At 36.1% G+C, this 21732-nt stretch overlaps 1 protein-coding gene across 8 annotated transcripts in view; it reads right to left on the bottom strand.

The window, feature by feature from the left end:
* Positions 1 to 21732, bottom strand: part of CNTN4 (contactin 4) — a 903676-nt gene that overhangs the window by 506155 nt on the left and 375789 nt on the right. Inside the window, exon 1 of one of the 8 annotated variants that reach the window (XM_086697568.1) lies at positions 7886 to 8055. The exons of the other annotated variants lie outside the window; for them this stretch is intronic. The gene's annotated coding sequence lies outside the window, so the exon portion shown is untranslated. Of the gene's footprint in view, positions 1 to 7885; positions 8056 to 21732 lie in introns of those variants that run through there. 8 annotated transcript variants of the gene reach the window in all.

Here is a 21732-nt window from a genome sequence, read left to right on the forward strand (position 1 = left end):
ATATATGTTTTGGCTTCAAACGTTTCAAAAATAAGTAGTAATATTTAAAATTTGTGACATGTGGCAACACTGGGCCCACGATCCTAAAGAATGATAGCATTTAGGAGAGACACTTAGGTGCTATTCTGAAATGACCTGGTGGATTCCCTGTCTTCTGACACCTGGTCTACTCCACTCATTCATGTTTTCTATCTGGCTTCTACAGGCCTTTACTTTTGGATTCTCTGGCTCTCAGAGTTCTAACATTGTTGAATGTGTGTAAAATCTTAAGAATAACTCAAGAGTGAATCTCTTATCAGGGAAAGAGCACCATATGGGGCTCTGGAAACACTAGGATCCATTCCTAGTCATACTACTAGACAGCCATTCTATCTTCAGTAAGCCTCCAAGACCAGTAGAATAGAGTCAGTTGAGACAATCTGTAGATAACTTCCAGACCGGGAATTCCATTCTTTCATGTCCCTGTCTCCTTGGTTTGCTAGGCTGGCCATTCTCGAGCACACAGGAAATAACCTACAGTACTGTTACTTGCATGAGACAAGTCCTGCTACATTCAAGAATGACTTCTAAAACTGCTTATCAAAAAAAAAGTTAATACCTTAGCCTTGTCCTAAGCAACTGTATTTGTAAAATAATGTATTTTATTTACTAGTTACATAGTTTGTACTTAAAGTCATCACATATTCCACCAGAAGTATTTGTTGCACACTTTGGGAAAAACTCCCAAGTGAACTCTAAAGTTTATTAAAACAGTTACTTTAGAGGAATTGTCAGAGCCTTCACCAGACTTTCAAACATGTTCCTGTCTCTACATGACAGATTACTTTGAGATTGAAAACTGCTTTGTACAAACTCAAAAACGTTACTCAGGTGAAATATTTTACTCCATCACTTTACACAAACATCCTGAATATTATTCACATGATATGAAAATGACTTGGAAAAAACACCACTATAACCAATGTTATCATTCAACCATGGTTCTTGATGAACATAAAGATTTGCAAAGATTTTAGCTTAGATACACACACACACACACACACACACACACACACACCAGTTAGCCTGAAAAACTGTTTTTCTCCTAATAATTTCAGTAAGATGTTTTAAAAGTAAAGTCATTTTTAAAGTTTCACATCTCTTAAATTTACTCACATGCTGCAAAAGGTACTTACAGCAAGAAATATAATACTACAATAGAGGTTAACAACAGCAATCAACTGAATACCCTTGTGGATTCCTGCAGGGAGAGGTAGAGGGTGAACTCAAGGGAAGAAAAGCGTCAGTCTAAATTTGCTACTAAATTTGAGCACACAGCCAGAAGCTGGATAGGAGGAAGAGACACACACCTTAAATTATCAGATTCACACTTAACACACACATCATAAAGACGCGAGAGACCATGTTTGAACACATAATTTGTTCTTTTCTGGGAGATAGTGGTTGTTTCCCCCTCTGGCATCAAACATGATGCCTATGTGTGAGCAACTCTCCCAGTCTGAAAGGTGCACGAATGCACTGAATTCTAAGCAGCTTGGAAGTAAAGTTCTTGCAAATGACCATGGGAAATAAGTGAATGACTCACTTATAGGGTCATGTCCAGTAGATAAGGGTATTTACCTGAATGTTGGGGAAACCTAAACATTTTACTTTCAATATGATGCTCGGTTGAAGAAAAATGAAGTCGAATAATTTCAAGAAGCCATTCATTACTTTGGAGTAGTACACCCTACATTTACATTTATCTCCTGAGCCACCAAACGGATTTAACAAAACCAACCTTCTGGGATTCAGGCATCTACTGCATGTCCTGAGATGTTTGGGGTAACACAAATAAATGGTGTGTAAGTGCATTTTGGGAGGGGGAGATCATAAACACAGACATTGGGAGAAGGATCAAGGAAATTCACTAGCAAGTATACCAACAGCTACACAATTTGTATACACTTGTGTGCCAACATCTACCATACTAAACAGAATATCCATATATAGTCCTCCAAAAATCTTCATTAAACTAAGACAGTCCTCCGATATCATAATACCCACTTCATTTAAGATCATTATATTTTTAAATCTTGCTGTGCCGGTACATTAAAAGCTAAGAGTATTCCTTCTTCCCTCTATCTCTTCATTGATTTAAATTTCTTAAACATCTGCACAGTAATGTAACAATACCTATGCCAACTATCTTGAAATTAGACCCAGTGTCCTTAAACTTGGTAGGTTTCCCTCACTTGTAGCATTTTCCTTTATAGGAAAGCCAGGTCTCTTTCAACTATAATACGCTCATTCCTCTGTTTCCCTATTTACATTTTTTTCCAGAGAACTCAAATTCCTATCCCTTGATATAGGGTTTCCTTGTGGCAAGACTTAAATCTGTCTCCTTTAGTCCCCTTTGCCAACTGCCTGGCACAGGCAGCATCTCTAAATTCTGTCATATCCTCAGAATCTGTAGCTGTGCATTTTATATCTAACCATAGAAATACTTTATTCCTTTGCAGTTCTTTCTGAATAGCTCCTCTCTGTATTAAATCATCCTGTTCCTTCCTTGAAACAACAGAGAAATTTCACGCTAATATGCAGAAGGACTCTTATTCCTACTCTGGAAGATAGGTGAAGACATGTGAAACCATGTACAAAACCCAGAGCCATGTCTAAATCCAATTTATAACTCTACCTTTTTAACTACACAATGAAACAGTCTGATAAACCACTGGAGCTATTAACTAAGTGATATTGAATTGAACATCTCAAGTCATCAGAAGCTCTGGTTTAAAAACCGAAAGCAGTGCCCCTGGAGCCGCCTGGTGACTTTATATTTAAGTGTTTGAAAGCCACAAATTATCAAACGTATCTGTCGCCCTTAAATTTTTTGCATAGAAATAGCCCATAAGTACAAATCATTTTGGTCATGGAAGGATGCACGACTATAAAACAGAGGAATTGTTTCACATTACTGATTCTACTTACCACAAGGCCTGCTGCCTCAAAAGCCAGGATATCTACCCAATATTAAGAGATTTGGAAAATTAATTTTATACTCTGCATGGATCACATCAAACACAGTCTACAAGTTCAATAAGGAGCAACATTAGTATTCAAACTCGAGAATAGAAAGCCACATATATCAGGATTTCCTAATGGTAAAATTTGAGAGAAAAAGTAATATTCCAAGTTACATTTAAAAGCTGTCATAACACTACTCTTTTCTGGAATAAGAAGTGGAGCCAATCCAAGCTCTTACTGTCATTAAATGGGCACTTACCATCCATCTTCAAGTACACTAGTTGTTAAAAATATATATATATATATTGTCCACTGTTAAGAAGAATATTAGTCTGTAATTATTTTGTGCCACTCAGCTATCCATCTAATGTGTATTTTTAGTTCATTTCACAGTGAAATAGTGAAAAAAAAACCCAAAAATACTGCCATCCTTGAAGCTAAATTAATTTCTGAATTGATATTTGTAGTACTTCTCATATTTGTAGTAATGATCCACAAAGGAAATTTATTCACAATTTGGTTTGAGCACATCAAGAAGCCCCAGGATCATTAGTGGCAAGTTTAGTAACTTCACAGATTGTTGTTTTTTAACCGAAAGTCTTACCAGCAATAAACAGTCTGAGTTTACAGAAAAAAGTATCATCAAGAAAATTTTGCACGAATTTTTTTTTTACCTGACTTAAATTCCACAAAGTTGCTCACTTGATTATGTTTCTTAGTTATATACAGTTGTTCCTTAAACAACATGGGTTTGAACTGCATGGGTCCCCTTATATATGTTTTTATTATTATATTTTATAAATACAGTATAGTACTGTAAATGTATTTTCTCTTCCTTATGATTTTCTTAACAACTATTATTTTCTCTAGCTTACTTTATTGTTAGAATACAGTATATAATACCTGTAAAATAAAATATGTGTTAATGAAATGTTGATTTATCAATAAGGCTTCTGGTCAACAGCAGACAATTAGTTAAGTTTTTGGGGAGTCAAAAGTTATATGTGGATTTTTGACTGTGCAGGAGGAGGTCAGAGCCCCTAACACTTGGGTTGTTCAAGGGTCAACTCTATTTATTAATGAAATCATTTATGGCTTTTCTTTTCCATGTTGTTAAACAAGACTGTCATTTCTTGGGGAAAAATTAAATCCTTCAGTTCAAATTTTTTCTTCCTTTTTTTTTTTTTTTTTAAATCAAGCTCTTTAGTATCCTGCTACATGAAAGTGTACATTCAATTGTGAAAATTTTGTTTTATTTCTAAATTAAATGTTGTTAGCTTAACACATTTGGATAAATCCTATTTTATCAACTTCAATTTGGAATATAAGATAAATTATTCTCTTACTTTAAAAGTTAATATGGGCAATCCATACACCCAAAGATACACATCCATAACTTTCAGGTCCTGTCTGTATACACATGCCTACGAGTAAGTAATTGTTAATACACAGCAGAGCAGGACACCATTATACACCTTATACCTCGATGATCTCTCATAAGAGTAGACGGCAAACAGATTAGTCACAAGAACAGACATTCCCAGCTTTGTTTCTGTTTGATTTTAGAACAACTCGATAATAAAAAAACAGGGAGAAGGGAACTAGGACAGAGTGGAAAGGGAGGGAGTAGGGATAGTGTGAAAGAAGAAAAAAGGAAGGAAGAAAGGAAGGGATTAAGGACAGGAGAAGAGGGAAAGGAAAGGAAGAAAGGAAAGAATCCCAGTAACATTTTGCTTCAGATGACAATTATATCACATTTCACTCAGTCCCTGGGCAATTTGAAGGGCTTTCCAGGAGTGAGGGAGAGATTAGAATGAAGTGTCATGAGATCATAGACTTTCGTAACCCCGAAAGTCATCTTAAAAATCAGACCTCATTTGGGGTGCCTGGGTGGTTCAGATGGTTGAGTGTCTGACTTCAGCTCAGGTCCGGATCTCAGGTTCACGAGTTTGAGCCCTGTGTCGGGCTCTGTGCTAACAGTTCAGAGAGCCTAAAGCCTGCTTTGGATTCTTTTCTCCCTCTCTCTGTGCCCCTCCCCTGCTTGTACTCTGCCTTTTTCTCACTCTCTCTTTTTCTCTCTCTCAAAAATAAATAAAACATTAAATAAATAAATAATAAATCAAACCTCATCTTACAGGGGGAATACTGAGGCACAGAGAGGTAAAGTGGCTTATTAGAGCTTGCACAGCAATTTGAAAAAGCTTAACTCAAGCTTCAACTGTTATTACTGATAATCCATTGAGTGGATACTTTGACAATGCATAGTAGTCAAGGCTTGTTAACATTTAAAATCAGTCAAAATTTTCAGGGTTATTAAATTCAGTTTTTGTTCCATCATATTCACTTTGAAGTTATTGTAGAGGGAGTTTATAGAGGTCTCTTCCGCACCTCACATTTTCTGATCCACCCTGTCAAGGAAGGCTGGAGTGCAGTTTGTGTGCAAACAGGACATGCTTACAAGTGTGCTGAGGATGTTGTGAAGTTCTCTTTGCGCTTAGCCCTGCACCTCTGGGCACAGACAAAACATTTGCCAAGGGCCCAAAGCACACCCTGCCAAGGGCTTTACTCTCTACTGATGTGTCCCTTGTCAGGATTCCTTCCACTTTGTTCAACATCAGCACCTTCTCGGTGATGAGGGGTTACCGTAGTCAGAAGAGCATAGAAACCACCTACCAGGGTGATGAGTAGATTTGCATGCATGCAAACACATACAGAGACATAAGACTTTTTTTTTCCTTTATTATCTTTTATAACACTTTACATTTATTTTGAAGACCAAATAAATCACCATGGCTTTAAAATCACCTCTTACAAGGTATATGTGACATCCATCTGGCTTCCCCATCTGTCAAGTGACCAGACCCTAAACTACCCCTGGAGCATCCAATCCCTTTTCTACAGATTAAGCACAACTGGGGAGAGAGTGTCCTAATTTTTAGAAAATAATCAAAACGTTTCTAAAGTAAGAGGAGCACACTTTAAATCTTGCAAATACCTCTTACAGCTTTGTAGTGACCAGCCATAAAAATGTTTATCATAGGAGATGAAATTTCTAAATGTCTGAATGGAAAATAAAAAATCAAACTTAAACTACTTCAGTAAAATACTCCTGTAAAAAGGGGAAAAATTCCTACTATCTAAAAAAAAATAGAATTCAAGACTACCGTCTCTTATCATTTTAAACAAGTTAACATCTCTGCAAGATCATATACTTGTACTAGTTAGAAAACACCAACATTTTTATTTTTCCAAATATAGCTGAAGCTTCCTCAGGAACCAACGCTTAAACGTCAGCTTGGTTTTGGAAGAAGACATGAAGCCATTCTTTTGTTTAGGGGAAACATGACCATCAAAACTACTTGCCTTCATTTCAGATTTCAGTGTTTGAACATCCTTAAACACACTTGCTTTTTTCCAGAAACAGACTTCTCTGCAAGGACAGCCCTGGGATTGTTCGCTACCCAGAGGTAACACAGCCATTCTGCTTTTGCTCCATCCGGCCAGATGTTAAGCGTTCTCTATTAGCTTGTTACTTTTTCCCTCCAAACCTCAAGCCCTGAAAATGTCTGACCCCACATAGACAACCATCTATTTTGCGTCTTCTCTCTCTTGCATTGTTCCTATCAACCAAGTCTAATGAGAACATACTCTGTCCCCACCAGTGAGACACTTTTATACTTCACAGCCTGTGGTTTTCCTGCTTTGGGACCTACTGCCTATTCATGAAAATTGTATTTTCACTCTGGAAATTATGGGATCCTCTAGCTCGATGGTCTCAAGCTCACTGAGGGCACTCTGATTCCCCTTTTCAACTATGAATTATTTCAAGTTCATTTTGGTCCACCTCAGCTCTGGCTATTGGTTCAAACTGTTCAAGCCTCTTATATTCAAATTCTATTCTTACAACAGCTCAATTGTTCTATGTTCAATCCAGGAAGAAAAGTGTGATTTATATTTAGCTTAGGGAAACCTGGAAAAAAAATAACCACATATCCCTTTCCATAGTGATAACAATCTTTAATTTCACTAAGCCATTGATCATTTGAGAGACACCATGCAAACATTATCAACAATATTAATTTCTAATATCATTTTTTATGATCAATTCTTCTTGCATGGATAACAAGTATTAATTTGATAGACTGCATTGGGAGACACATGAAACATAAATGAACTGAGATTTGAAATGATATTTTTTGGCTTTTTAATTAACATTACTTCACCAAAAGTGGCACATTCAAACACAAAATAGAGCTAAGAAATAGACTCTTATTTTGAAACACAGACTTTAAGCATGAAAAAGGAGATGTAGAGTTTATATTTGCAAATATTCCTAATACTTACTCCCACCCCCCCTCACCCCTGGCAAAGTTTCTAAACAGCATGCAACTGGAAAACAAGAGAAACTTTCCTGTTTCTGCCTTTCTTAGTGGCAGCAGAGAGCCACAAAATAAACTCTTAAACAAATTCTGCAAATACTGACACATGCTTCTTCGATACAGAAGTGCACGTAAGATGATCTCTTTACATACACATTACTTTTACTTACATTTTTCTTGCAATGGCCAGAGATACAGAAGATAAACATAAGCTCTAACCATCCTGAGCACAAAAGACAATGTGCCCATGCTTCCAAATTAAAAACAAAACCAATAATTTTTAACTTCTATAAAAGCATTCTGAAAGGTCTCTTATTTTCCTGTATGAATCAATTATAAAAGAGATCTGACAGAAACAGCAAGCTCTAAACAGATGACACTCTGTCTCACCAGCTTGTTTCAACAAAGAGCGGAGCAACACCAAATCAAATGCAGCTTGCAAAGTCACATTCCCATGGAGCTTTAGGGAGAAAGAGGGGGGAAGAAAACCTGGTACTTACAGACTGTAAAGTAAAATGTCCCAGTTTCGCTTTACATGTTACAGCAAATCAAACAGAGATTTCAGCTCTCAGCAAGTCCCTGCTTCCACTACACTGATCATCCAGGCAGAACAGGCCCTTATGGATTGCTTAGGCAGCTGGGAGATAATGGGACCATATTCTCAGCTGGGACTAGAGATGCTGAACTGCTCTCTGCTGCGTGCTGCATGGCTCTCAGCCAGCATTAATCAAGGAGGACCCAGCTTCGTGGCTGTGTTCCCCAAAGGATCGACATAATTAGCGCATGAATCAAAGACGCACACTGGGAGAATCACACACATCTCTAACTGGCTCTGCTCACATTGAACCTGATTAGGAAATCAAGTTGGTTCCCCGATCAAATGTGTTCAACCTTTCAAAAACAGAGACACTCACACAGCTGTTTATAGATTTCAAGGGAGGGGTAGAGATTACGGTTTCCTTCCCAATGGGCAATTTATGTAATTCCTCAACTACAGAACATAATTACACTGGTTGTTCAGTACATATGGTGGATTTGCCCTGTGATTTGGCTTGTCTGTTAGGGTTTTTTGCTGCTCTCAGGAAGGTTACAGGCTGCAGTCTCATTTCCCCTATGGATTTTATGAGACATACATTTGTATATTTTTTGCAGGTCTAGACATTGGAGAGACTAGTTGGACGAAAGCTGGTCTCTGTGGGGGCATTTTATATCCCCAAAGATATGCTTCTCCTTGAGTACTGGAAGTCCAGTGCATTCAAAGCAGAGGGTTTGGCACGGTATTTGGGACACCAAGTATGGTAAAAGTAACTGTAATGTTGATTGTGCTTACATAACTGAAAAAATGTTCTTCACTACCTATCTACGTGGTGATGCAGACAAGAGCTGCAAAGTTGTAGCCTGTGGAGAGGCTTGGTTTGGCAAAACAGAGATTTTAGTATTTCAATGAGAACATTTTTAAACAGAACATTTTACCAAACGGTGCCACCCCACTTTTGCTCATATATGCTACCCACTAGCCCCTGAAGACATTTGTTTATTTAAGTTTGACTTTAGTTAAGCAAATCTGAGTCAGGGATGTAAAACACTCCATGTGAGAGAAAGGAGACTCCTCTCTTGTGTCACTCATTGAAAGGCAGTGATCAAGGCACCCATGCGGTAATTTAAAGTTCTACACCCACATAGCAGCTAGTAGTTAGTAAGTCCATGTGATAAAGGGACAAGGGGAATTTAAGGAATCAGAAATCTCAAGTTCTAACCCTCACCTTGCTATAAAAATCAGGTGTTCTACAGTATGACATTTTTCCTTTCTGAGCCCTAGTGTTCTTATGTGTATAACAGGGCCTTGGTCCAGACTTCTGAGGGCTCTCACAGATACGACATTCTATATGTTCGAAGAGCTAGAAAGTAGACCTCCATTAGCTTACACTTCTAACAGAACCAGAGGAATGAAAATAAAAGTATACGTAAAAAAATATCCCAAATGGGGGTCTCTGTTACCTTTGAGGGTCTCATGATCAATTGGCTAATAAGCAGCTATTTTAGAGAACTGGAGGCATTGTGATTGTGAAGTGTGGGTAAATTATAAACGTGTGAAAGAAAAAAAAACTGATGAGGTAGAAAATAATTTTATCTAATTCTACATTAATGGTGTCTACCTGAAAATAAAACTGGACAAAGAGCCAAAAGTCCAGGTAAATGTTTGTGTTCATGAGCCAATAGCTAGAGTTCTTGGGGAAAGAGCCTTTTCATATTTAACTGGATTATTCCACCTTTCTTATGCTCCTACTATTCATAGGTAAAGAAAGGTAGGGCTTCTCACATTATCAGTTACCTTATCTTTTGTGGAAAAATGTGTATCATCAAGGTCAAAACAACTCAAGTTATCTTAGGGTTTTGGAACTGGCCTTGGGGAATAAAAGGAAAATGGACACTTTTATGATCCTTCACTCAGTAATCAGAAAAGTAGCCCACTAAAAGGACGCAGGATCTCATGTAAAATGCATCCTGCCAGACCTTTTCATATCCTTTACCGACTCAGTTATTCCAAACCAGATATAAGGCCTCAAGTAGATTTATGATCAATAGTCATTAGCAATAAAACAAAGTGGAAGATGATGAATCAGTATAATGAAACCTTTACAAATTTTAGTTAACTTTTGAGCAATTTTGTGTTGGTTAAACATGTTTTTATAAGTATTTTACTGAGAATAAACGGAGGGTTGATGGGGGGTGGGAGGGAGGGGAAAGTGGGTGATGGGCACTGAGGAGGGCACCTGTTGGGATGAGCACTGGGTGTTGTATGGAAACAAATTTGACAATAAATTTCATATTAAAAACTAAAATTAAATTTAAAAAACATGTTTTTATAAGTATTTTCGATCCAATTTGTCTAAGATAACCTGTTTCTTCATTTTGTTGGGTATTGTTGCAATTTGGCATAAGATGTAAAATGGCATAAATTTCACGTCTGTTGTTTTCATCTGGCTCATTATTACTGAGACTTTAGCACATATACTTCATGCAGATCATGTGAGGTGCTGACAAAAACAGGTTAAATACCAATTGTGCATCTCAGTCATATTAGCAAGCATATTGCTGAAGTAAATGAAAATAGGAGCGAATTAAAATACTAAAGTGGTTATTCAGTGGTATAGTCAAATTGGTTTTAAGTTCTACGCAATCCCTGTTTGGCTAGTAATTACTTTGATTCATCTTTGATTATGATATGTGATAGATTTACCTTGACATCATGTGATTTGCACTTGTTTCTAATGGTAGGTGATAATTACTAACTAAAAATTTCTAACTTCCATCAATTCTTCATACATTTCTCCCCTGAGACATATCATTTAAAATATGAAGTGGTTTATAATAAAAACCTAAATCTGGGAAATGTCTGATAGTTTTTTTTTTCCTTTAAGGTCAAAGCCAACATTAATGTCAAAATAAATATAGCAAAGAGGAAGGGAAATAGAAAAATGATTAGCAACTACAAACAGAAGAAAGTGTCTTCACAAAGACAATATAATCTGATATATTACCTCAGAATCTATTTCAGAAGCCAAAATATACACAGAGATTGTTTTAGACTTTGCATAGAAATTGCAAGAAAAGGCATCTCTTTGGGACTCTGAGGAGTCTGCAATTTTAACACACTCTTGTCAAGGCTAATAAGAACCTGGGGAATGGGGCTCTTGAGGTCTCTTTCTGGCCATAAATACAAGATTCAGCAAGTTAAATACAGCTCTGAGCCTCAGCAAATCTAGGGGAAAAATGAAAGTTATGGCAATAATTTCCCAACAGGTTGAAACTTAATCAATATGTTTTAATGTTTTGAAATCTTCAGCAGTAAGTCGCCTGATGTGCATACAACTGCTCCTTGTTTCTTCTAGAAAGTGTTATTTCCTATTCCTTGCTTCTCTCGCTCAAAGTCAGAGTCAAAAGCTAAGACAACTGTGACATTTCTCCAGCTGAGAACAAAATTTCAAAGGAATGAATGGTTCAGAAATCACTGCCCAGGGCACCCACTGGAATGATAATCTTAGCAGCTTGACTGGACTTTCTTTTCCAATCAAAAGCAATGGAGCCAATAATAAAATAATCGAGAAGCGAAACAAAAGTATAGATTCACACAAGAAAGTCTATGGCCTAATTTATTTTCCAAGAAGTAATCAGATTCCTGTAACAATGACCCAAATAGACCAGGGTGACAAAATTAAAACAGCCTAGGGAAGAAAAACAGCCCATTTTGAATATTATGTCACAATGACATCAAATTGACATACAAGCTAGATTAAAAATGTAATATGCCTCAATATTCATCTATTGCCAAATGCTCAGACATTTGGAGTAATCTTTAGCAAAAAATGTCTATTAATTTAAGGTGTGCATGTGCATGCCTGTATGTGTGCAGAGAGAGGGAGAGAACAAGAGAGGGGGGAGGGAAAAATTGTAGAAAAATGTTTTGTAAGTGGAACTTCTCGTTTACTTTTTTGGGGAAGAACTGATTTATCCTTATTGGATTGGCTAAAGAACACACACATTTTCTTATCATCTAAAAATAAAAAAATCATTTCACTCAGAAGATTCTGATTTTCCTTCTAACAAAGATAGAACACTTTCCAAGACTGATTTTTAACTGTCACAACTGAGGGGGTGGGTGGGTGCTACTGGCATCTAGTGGGTAGAGATCAGGGATGCTGCCATCCAGCCTATAATGCACAGGACACACCAATCCTGCAAAAAAATGATGTGACCCAGTATGTGTACCAATAGAAAACACCGTTTTGCCTGGAAAGTCACTTTAGACTTTTCAATATGCTGCCACAAAAGTTACCACATTCAGTACAATAAACTAGTTCAAAAACCAATAAAGTACTGTAATTTAAAGCCTATCAGTGCAAACAAACAAGCAGGACCTTAGAACAAAGGGCTAGTGACATGATCACTAAGTAAAAAAGTCAAATCCTAGCAAGTAGCCATTAGGGCCCTCTCCTCCCTGTCTCCCTTTTCACAAAACCAAAGAGAACAAATAAAAATGAGTCTCAATTCGGTATCTGTTACCCTCTCCCACCAGACCCTGCCATGGGAACCAAGGGGGACAACTCTTCAGCAAGTTGAGCTCCATGCAATTCTATATACATGTTTTCTTTCTATCTCTCTGACTCTAAACACATGAACAACCTTTCCTATGTTCCGATATCAGGAATATGATCTTATTCTTGAAATACATGTAGTTTTAATAGACAGTTGGGATTAAATGAAAATATGGGCTTTAATTAGGAACTCAGTTTTTAAAACCCTTTTGTCTATTGATTGAACAAAAATTTATTGAGCACCTACTAAATTCATTGTCCATTTAAATTATTGGGGAGAGAAATAAAATTTCTCAGCATCTGCTTTCCTTACAAACTTTATATGCATTTATATTGTATCCCCTACATCATCTTGTCTGGCTCAGAAAAAGTTTACCACATTTCTCATCATCCACTAAGGTCATTATTATTTATAATCAGCTTTATCACTAATGTAGTGCCCTGTAGACTCTTCAACTCTGGTGCTGTGCTCTTCTGCTGCCTCCAGAGAGTGTAGGCGCTAGGTAGATGACAGAGGTTTTTCATTTTATTCTTTGGCATACCTTCCACTGAGTGCAAAAAGCCTTCTGCAGGCTTTTACATGAGGGGACTCAGTTCACCTTTGTTTCTTAAAGAGAAACTAACTCCCCTTAGATCTGCTGCAGATGAAACAGGATAAGGAAGAAGGTGTTCAAGAAGTAAGAGAACCAAAACCAAAAAGGACTCTATTTCTTAAGATTACCACGATGTTACATTAGAAGAAAAGTGAGTAACTGCTTACACTAAGCGAAGTCTGTTCTTAACATTTCATGGAGTGACAAAGAGGAGTAAGATGCCTGCTTTCCTTCCTACATGCTTTGCAGAAAATCGGTTAATGTTTTTTCTTTCTTTCTTCCCCCTACCCCACCAAATGCATTTCCAGATATAGAGGATCGGGCTTAACTTTAGAACAAAATGCATCAGAGATTAAGGCAGAATTCAAGTCTCTCTTTAAGTAGAAATTTTAAAAGTTATTTTCAGGGAAACCACTGTCTAAATTCATATCCTTCTATCCTCTATCAAACCAATATGATGTAGAAATATTGCAAACAAATGACAAATAAAGCAAAAGCAACCTTTAATTCCAAAAACCTAAAATCTAGGTAATCTAAATGATATAGCCACATAATCACATGTAATGTTACAGTATAAATCCATACTCACGCTAAGTAATACGTCTATTCAGGTCTTTGCAATTTTAAAATAAATTTGTAATTTTCCTGATTTGGGGGGAATGACATCACAGATTTAATTCTGAGCTGTGCAGAATGCAGAAGGAGGACTTCTGTCCAGATACATATATATATATTCAATCGTACACTATCATTATTTTGGATGACTGTGTCAGAAACAGTTATGCATTTTACAATGATTATTTACTTTAATCTTTACCACAACCCTATGAGGTAAGGGTCTTTACTATTCTTGTTTCATAGATAAAGGCACTGAAAACCAAAGAGGCTGAATAAGATGTCGGAGGGCTCATAGCTAACATATGGCAGCTTTGAGTTTTCTAAAACTTTATCTCACGGAACATTTATTTTTCTTTGTTGACGATATTTTCTTTTCCAATCACGTTCACAATCAAAAATGGTCCTTGGTGTGTTTGCTTAGAGTAAACCAGTCATTCTAACTTTGTAACTTTAAAACAAGCTGGTATAGGGGTGCCTGGGTGGCTCAGTCTGTTAACCATTTGACTTTTGGTTTTGGCTCAGGTCATGGTCTCACAGTTTCATGAGATCAAGCCCTGCATTGGGCTCTGCGCTGGCAATGTGGAGCTGGCTTGGGATTCTCTGTCTCCTCTCTCTCTGCCCTTCTCCCCCCCCACCCCCACTCCCACCCTCAACTCAGGCTGTCTCTGTCTCTCTTAAAATAAATAAATAAACTTTAAAAACCTTAAAAAAATAAAACACATTGGCCTAAAGTGAATGTATTAAGCCTTGAAATTGTTGGGAAGGAATGATCTAAAATAACATATAAAATGTAATAACTTTGGATAAGATTATAGAATACTCAGTTTAAACTTGATTATGTTAATTGCCCTTCAGCCAGATTTTCTTTCTTTCTTTTTTTTTTTTTTTTTTTGGAAAAATTTCAAACTTACAGGGAAGTTGAAAGAATGGTGTAATGAAAACCCATATGACTATGACTCAGAACTAATGTAAACATTTTGATATTTGCTTTCTCTTTTTTTTGAAGCTTATTTTTGAGAGAGAGAGAGAGAGAGAGAGAGAGAGAGAGAGAGAGAGGAAGAACAAGAATGAGTGGAGCAAGAGAGAATCCCAAGCAGGTTCTATGCTCCATGGTGGGCCTAAGACAGGGCTGGAGGTCACTACCATGAGATCATGACCTAAGCCAAAATCAAGAGTCGGATGATCAACTGAGCCACCCAGGTGACCCTGCTTTCTCCTTTTATTCCCTCTCCTCATCGTTTCCCTCTTTCCTTCTCATTCTGTTATACTTCTTTCTTTTCCTGAATCATTTAAGAGTAAGTAGCAGACATTTGGGAATTTTATCCTTAAATAATTCTCCAAAGAATTCAATAAATAATGCTTTTTCAACTTCACTGATATATAATGGACAAATAAGATTGTAAACTATTTTTTTAAGTTTATTTATTTATTTTGAGAGAGAGAGAAAGAAAGAGAGAGAGAGAGAGAGAGAGAGAGAGAGAGAGAGAGAGAGCATGCACACAAGCAGGAGAGGGGCAGAGAGAAGGAGGGACAGGATCCCAAACAGGCTCTGTGCCATCAGCACAGAACCCAATGCAGGGCCAGAACTCACAAACTATGAGGTCATGAATTGAGCAGAAATCAAGAGCTGGACATTTAACCAACTGCACCACCCATGCGCCCCAAGATTGTAAGCTATTTGAAGTGTATGATGTGATGATTCACAAAATAATGTTTTTTTCCAAAGAACAAGGATTTTCACCTCCATAACCACAATTTAATTAACCAATCCAAGAAATCTAATTGTGATAGAAAACTGTCATTTACTATATTTTCTGCATATAGGTGACATCTCTTCTTAGTGTACTGCATGAGGGGTAGGTATTTCCAGTTTGTCCTGTTATGGATGGTATTGAATTTACTCCCCAGACTAGTCTCTAGTAAATAAAGGTATCATTTTATTTTTGTAACTAGTAAGTAGCATTTGGAGAATGCTTTGAGAATGTCTATCATTTTCTCCAAGAGCCTTCTACCAGGTCATGTTAGCATACACCAATGAACACTGAACAATCAATTATTGTAATGATGGTTACAAAACACCTGGATTCATAAACCTCAATAATCAGCCAATTTCGTTTTGAAAGGATCCTAATCCACTCACTCAATCCTCTCACATAATATCAGAATGGTGGTAATGGATGCCATTCAGAAAATACTAAGTTTCTTAAGATTTCTTAGAGACCAAGGCCAATGACAACTCATCAAACTATTCATGAAAATTTCTTACTATTTCCAGAAAACATGAAGATAGGTGTAAAATATGAAATAAACCACTTCTTTTTAAGGGAAAGAGGGAAACTATAGCGTAAACCCGGATATCACTCTTCACAGTAATGTCTTAAGTTAAATAATGAGACACCCTTCTCCATATCTATGAAAGTTAAAAATACTACACTTCTCAGAGTAGAATCACTTTCAACTTCTTCAGAATGCACTCTATATTAAGGAGCCAAAGAGTTCCTTTCAGACATTTTAAATTGTGCCATTTATTGATCTATAAACCATTCTATTTTGTTGTAGCATTTTTCACCTGGAAATGAATAAAAAGTGAAAAGCCCTGGTTGAAATCCATTCTCCACACTGATGTCAGGGTGCCCTTTCCAAAATAGAAATCTAAACACATTATCCCCCATTTAAAATCTTTCAATGGATCCCTATCAATTACCTGGTAAAACCCCAACACTACCAATTCATACAAAGTTCTCTCTCTAATATCATCCCTTGCCTTATGACCTGTGTTTTATATCACATTCATCAATCAGGATGTTTCTCTCTTCCTTCAAAGCCCCATGCTATTTTCTCCTCTCTGTACAAATATATTCTTTGCCTATAATGCTTCCCTACTCCTACAAGCTTTATAAGGAAATAATTTCAATGTTTTAGAGAACTTAAATTCAAAATATAAAACCATAAATCTTTTAGAAAAAGCACTGAGGAAATTTTCAGGATCTAGGGCTGGGCAAAGAGTTCCCAGATTTGATACAAAAAGCATGGTAAATAAAAAGAAAAACCGATAAATTGGACCTTAGCACATTAAAAAAAGAAAAAAACAAAAACATTTGCTCAGAGAAATAAGAAAATGAAAACACAAACTCTATACTGAGATAATAAATTTGAAAACCACATATTCATTAAAGAATTAGTATCTATAATATATGAAGGACTCTAAGACTAAACAGTTAGTTAAGAAATAATGGTTAGAAAATGGGCAAACCGCCCCCGCCCACCATGAACAGACATTTTACTGAGGATAAACAGATAAGATTATGAATGGATGTTCATTACCTATTAGGAAAATGCAAACTAAAATCATAATGAGATTTAATACATACCTATCAGAATGACTAAAGTTAGAAAAAAAGGAAATATTCACTGTTGGGGAGAATGTAGAGAAACTAAATGACTCATGCATTGTTGGCAAGTATATAAAATGACACAGCCACTCTTAAAAACCTTTTGTTAATTTCCAAAACAAGAAAACTATAATTACCATATAACCCAAAATTTGCTCTCCTGTTAGCACTGTTAGCAACTAATATGTTGCCACAAAAGCAATCAATGTTTTCTCTCTCTTTTTTTGGCAATCAATGTTTTCTAAGCATCTATCAAATTCCACGTAATACACATTCATATGTACTTGCAATAAGTAAAATATAAAAATAAAAAATAAACTAGGAATAGTTAATGAATTGGCTTCATGTTCAAATTTCATTATATAAACATTTTATCAATATTGACTTAATACATTTCAATGGATTATTTGAAATTATTTCACCTGTTTTTAATTCAAAGAACAATTCATTATTGGTAGCATGGAAAGGTATAGAGAGGGAGAGAAAACAAGTGGGAAAGTAAATGAGAAGATGCATTCATCCAACCTATATTTATTATTTATTAGGTACTAATCACTGTGTTGTGTGCTGGTGAGCCAAACAGATGACAACAATTATAGAGTTTATACCCTGGGGAGGGAGAAAGACAACAGAGAAGTAATCAACAAGTAAATTCAATAATTATAGATTCTGTAAGTGTTCTATAAAAATAAGAGAGTCATAAGACAGAGAATAACAGGTTTTGGCTCTTCAGTATTCAATACGCTTGGTGAGATCATAAAAATGGTATTAAAGAAGTTATCACTAAAGGCAACATTAATAGGAAACGTGAAATTTTTATATGCCATAGTGCTGGTATATACATTCATCTGGGTCTTGTTAGAATAAACCCAGTTCAATTCCCAAATCCCTTCTTACTAAAATGGCTTGGGTTTCTACATGTGTACACTCATGAACAGAGGTCACTAAGTCATTCACTACATGTTGTCAATGTGAGAACCACTTATGATATATATAAAAATGTACCAAACTCTGGATTTTCCAAAGACATACTGATGAGCTAAGTCATTTGAAGGTACAAAAGGTATGGGAATGCAACCAATGGAGTCTATATTTTAGGTACCGTGGAGCCAGTTTGGAGGGATCTTGGATGTCCAGTTAAGGATGCTGTATGTGATTCATTAAGGGAAGACACCTGTCTGTTAAAGTTTCTGGATTATTGATGAGTAAAAAAAAAATGAGACATTAAACAGTTGTACAGAAACACAGTGGAATACATATGTAAGAGAAGGAAGCATATACTACCCATGCCATATGTTCCCATTTGGAGGGACATGGACTTTTCCCTTGAGTTTGGAAGAAGAAATAGGATGCAAGCATCTCAACTCCTTCTCATATTCTTTCTAAAGAAACCTATACTTTCTGAAAGGGTGCCTTCTGTTTTGCTTTCTGAACATGAAGCACAGTGCCCATCCTTTGGAAATAACTATAGTTGTCCAGGTATACAAGTAACTGGGTGGAAAAATCTGTATAATTCAGAGCTGAATTATTGTCACTATTTCAACATATTTAAGCTATACTTTCCTTTCACCAGGATTAAGTGTTGTATTTTTATCTGAATTAGTGTGATTGCTAAATATGCCTTGTAAGTGATTCTAAACTTTGCATGGAAATAAGGGCATTGCTCTTAAATTCCCCAATAGGTTTTTCCTGGAATGTCTAAGAATGTACAATATCCTAGTAAGAATGAAATGAGCTGATGAAAAACAAGTTTAATTAAACCAAAATTTTCTAAAAGCATATATGATGTAATCAACAATAAACGGATTTCTTTCTTAATTTTGCAGTGCCAATATATTTTTGGATAATACGAAAAAGCTGAATTTGTATCTACAGGAAAGATGTGATTAAGTTTTCTTCCTTTTGTAAGTACTACACAGAGAGTATAGTATGGTAACGATACATATCTCCCAGATAGAAAATTGCTCATATCTTTTAAAATCTAAATTTCTGAGCAAGCTTATGCACAAATCTAACTCACATTGTCATCTGGAGGGGTAGGGACAGAAGACAATTGACAAGATCTCCATTTCAGCCATGCACTGAGGATCGCCATCTGCATCCTCCCTGTGCCATGTTCCAATGGCTGAACTCTGAATCCAATCTGAAGCCCTCCTATCCCATTACTTTTAGAGGCTGAAGTGTGCTTTTTAGAGCAGGGTTATATAAAAAATGTACTGTATACACCACTAAAACAAAAATATTTTCAGGAATTAATTCATCTATCAAGTATTTACTGAATAAGTCAATACGTGTAAGTGGTTGGGGATTTAAAACAGGTCTAGACTTGATGCTTGCTTTCTAGGAATCTGAAGTCCAGTGGAGAAGTATAATCATACACATAAGTATTTTAAGAGAGTATTTATTAAAGTCCTTTGGGAACTGAGAAAAGGAAAAGATTATTTCCTACTTGACACTTTAAAAAATGCTTTGAGGGAGAAGTGGTATTTGAAATGAGAACTTGAAATATCTGTCAAGTTTAGATATCCAGAGATGGTTACTAAATGTTGATTACGATGTTGAAGAGAGGATTTAAAATAATCCATTTTAGCTGCTCCCCAATAGAAGAGGTCCCCTCTAAATAAATATTACCGTCCCATTCTCAACAGTCTCTAATATCTAGATTCTGTTGAGGATTTAAAGGACCATTTATGCAGAAAAAAAAAGCGTATTCACATTTTGAATTTTTCACAACATATCAATGAATTCAAAGACTTCCAGTTAAGAAATGCTGCTTTAGATCAAGGGAATATTTTTAATAAAAATATATTGCATATAAAAAGTATTTTATACTTTTTAGAGACCTTAAAATTATGAAGCAGTAGTAGGGCTATTATCATTGCCCCCAGTTTTCAAATAAAATATATAAGATATAGAGAAAGCAAGTAAATCTTCCAATATTATGAATTTCTTTGGGTTTTCCTGACATTAGACCAGTGTTTCTTGTAATACCTCCTTAATCTGCTGAAATTCTACATTTTTATTACCATTATTCATTTGAAATTCCCTCTATCCAAACTGGTTCAATGACATGTGAGAGAAAAATCAAAATAACAGCTTAAATGAAAGAGAAGTTCATTTCTCACTCACAAGGGGAAAAAAAAAAATTCCTAACAAGCAATATACGGTTGTTAGAACATTTCCATAGTCATCAATTAGGAGCCAAGGTTTCTTCTCCCATTTCCCCCCACTATTCTAGCATTACATTAATCAAGATCACTACGTGGTTCATGATAGCTTCCTAGAGCTCCAGCAGTCAAGTCTGCATTCCCAGCAGTGGAAAGAAGGAGGTACACAGGAGGACAAGAAAACATAATTTCTAACTAAATCATCTCTCCTTGAAGAGACTTCTCAGAAGTCCCTCCAAATATTTCTGCTTATATTAGACTGCATAAGACATAGTTACATGGTCATGTTGGTTGTAGACACACTAACAATTACAGTATTCATGCCCTAAATGATACTAGTGTTTGATTATTGAAGAACAAAGGAAGAATGGATACTGTTGACAGCTAGCAGTGGAGCCCTAATCACAACCCAACACTAAATACTCAAGGCAACAATTAAGCTGTAGTGGTAGAAATCACTGAAGGAAAATTCTGAAGACAGGATTTCTAGTTGATGAGAAAACATCATCTAGATCTGTGTGTGGTTTGGGTGTCCTGATTTGTAAAATAAGAGAAGGTGGAGATTAGAGTGCCCCTCAGGTATCCTCCAGCCACTAAGGTTCCGGGAGAGCTAAAATGTTACCTCATCACCTCATGCCCTGAGCAATGTCATTTTCTGCTATGTTAAATACCCATACATGTGAGAATAGCGTAGCTTGGACTCTGAAAGGGTATTAGAGTAGTCCCATGGGTTCAATCATTTTAGAACAGATATTCACAGAAAAAAAAAAGTAAAGTAAAGTAAAGAAAGAAAAATAAGGAATAAAGAAAAATAAAGAGAACTTTTTCTTGGGAGTTGAGTGTGTATGTCAATTTATCACCTTGGTACTTGGTACTATGGTATTTGGGTGGGGAATGGAAATTCACAACCAAAATGAAACATTTATGCTTACAATTTAAGAACTTTAAGACTCTAACATTAAAATGTGCAGCTGTTTATAAGAACTATCATTTATGCAAGTAAAATATTCAATCAGTAGAAACAGTTCTTAATACCCCCAGGGTAATCAATTTTTTTACGTTTATAGAATTAAATCTGTGTAACAATATAACCACCAGTCTTTGTGCCATCTTCCTATAAAACCTGACAGAAAGGAAAAGACTACAGACAATATTGGTAGAACTATAAACTGCCAGCACACTTCAGATTTGTTAATTAGGGTACCGGCATGTGATTCTTTCTGAGCATTACCAAAGAAGACAGCTAATCCAAGTTTATCTGCTTCATTGTTCCTCTCCTTCATTTATTGCAGGTTCTTAAACGGAAGGACCCAGAGTGTCATAAAGAGGAATTAAATAGAAAACTAAGTAGAACATTTAATAATGAGCCAAATGACTATGACTTTTCTTTTTAATTATCTCACCAAAGAAGAAAAAATATCTATGAACAACAATATGGTCACCTATGTATCTGTGAAATACAGGAAACACAAGGGAAAGGA

Source organism: Puma concolor, chromosome A2 (assembly GCF_028749965.1).
Source record: "Puma concolor isolate L17-30 chromosome A2, mPumCon1.1.hap2, whole genome shotgun sequence".
NCBI classification, from domain to species: Eukaryota; Metazoa; Chordata; class Mammalia; order Carnivora; family Felidae; genus Puma; species Puma concolor.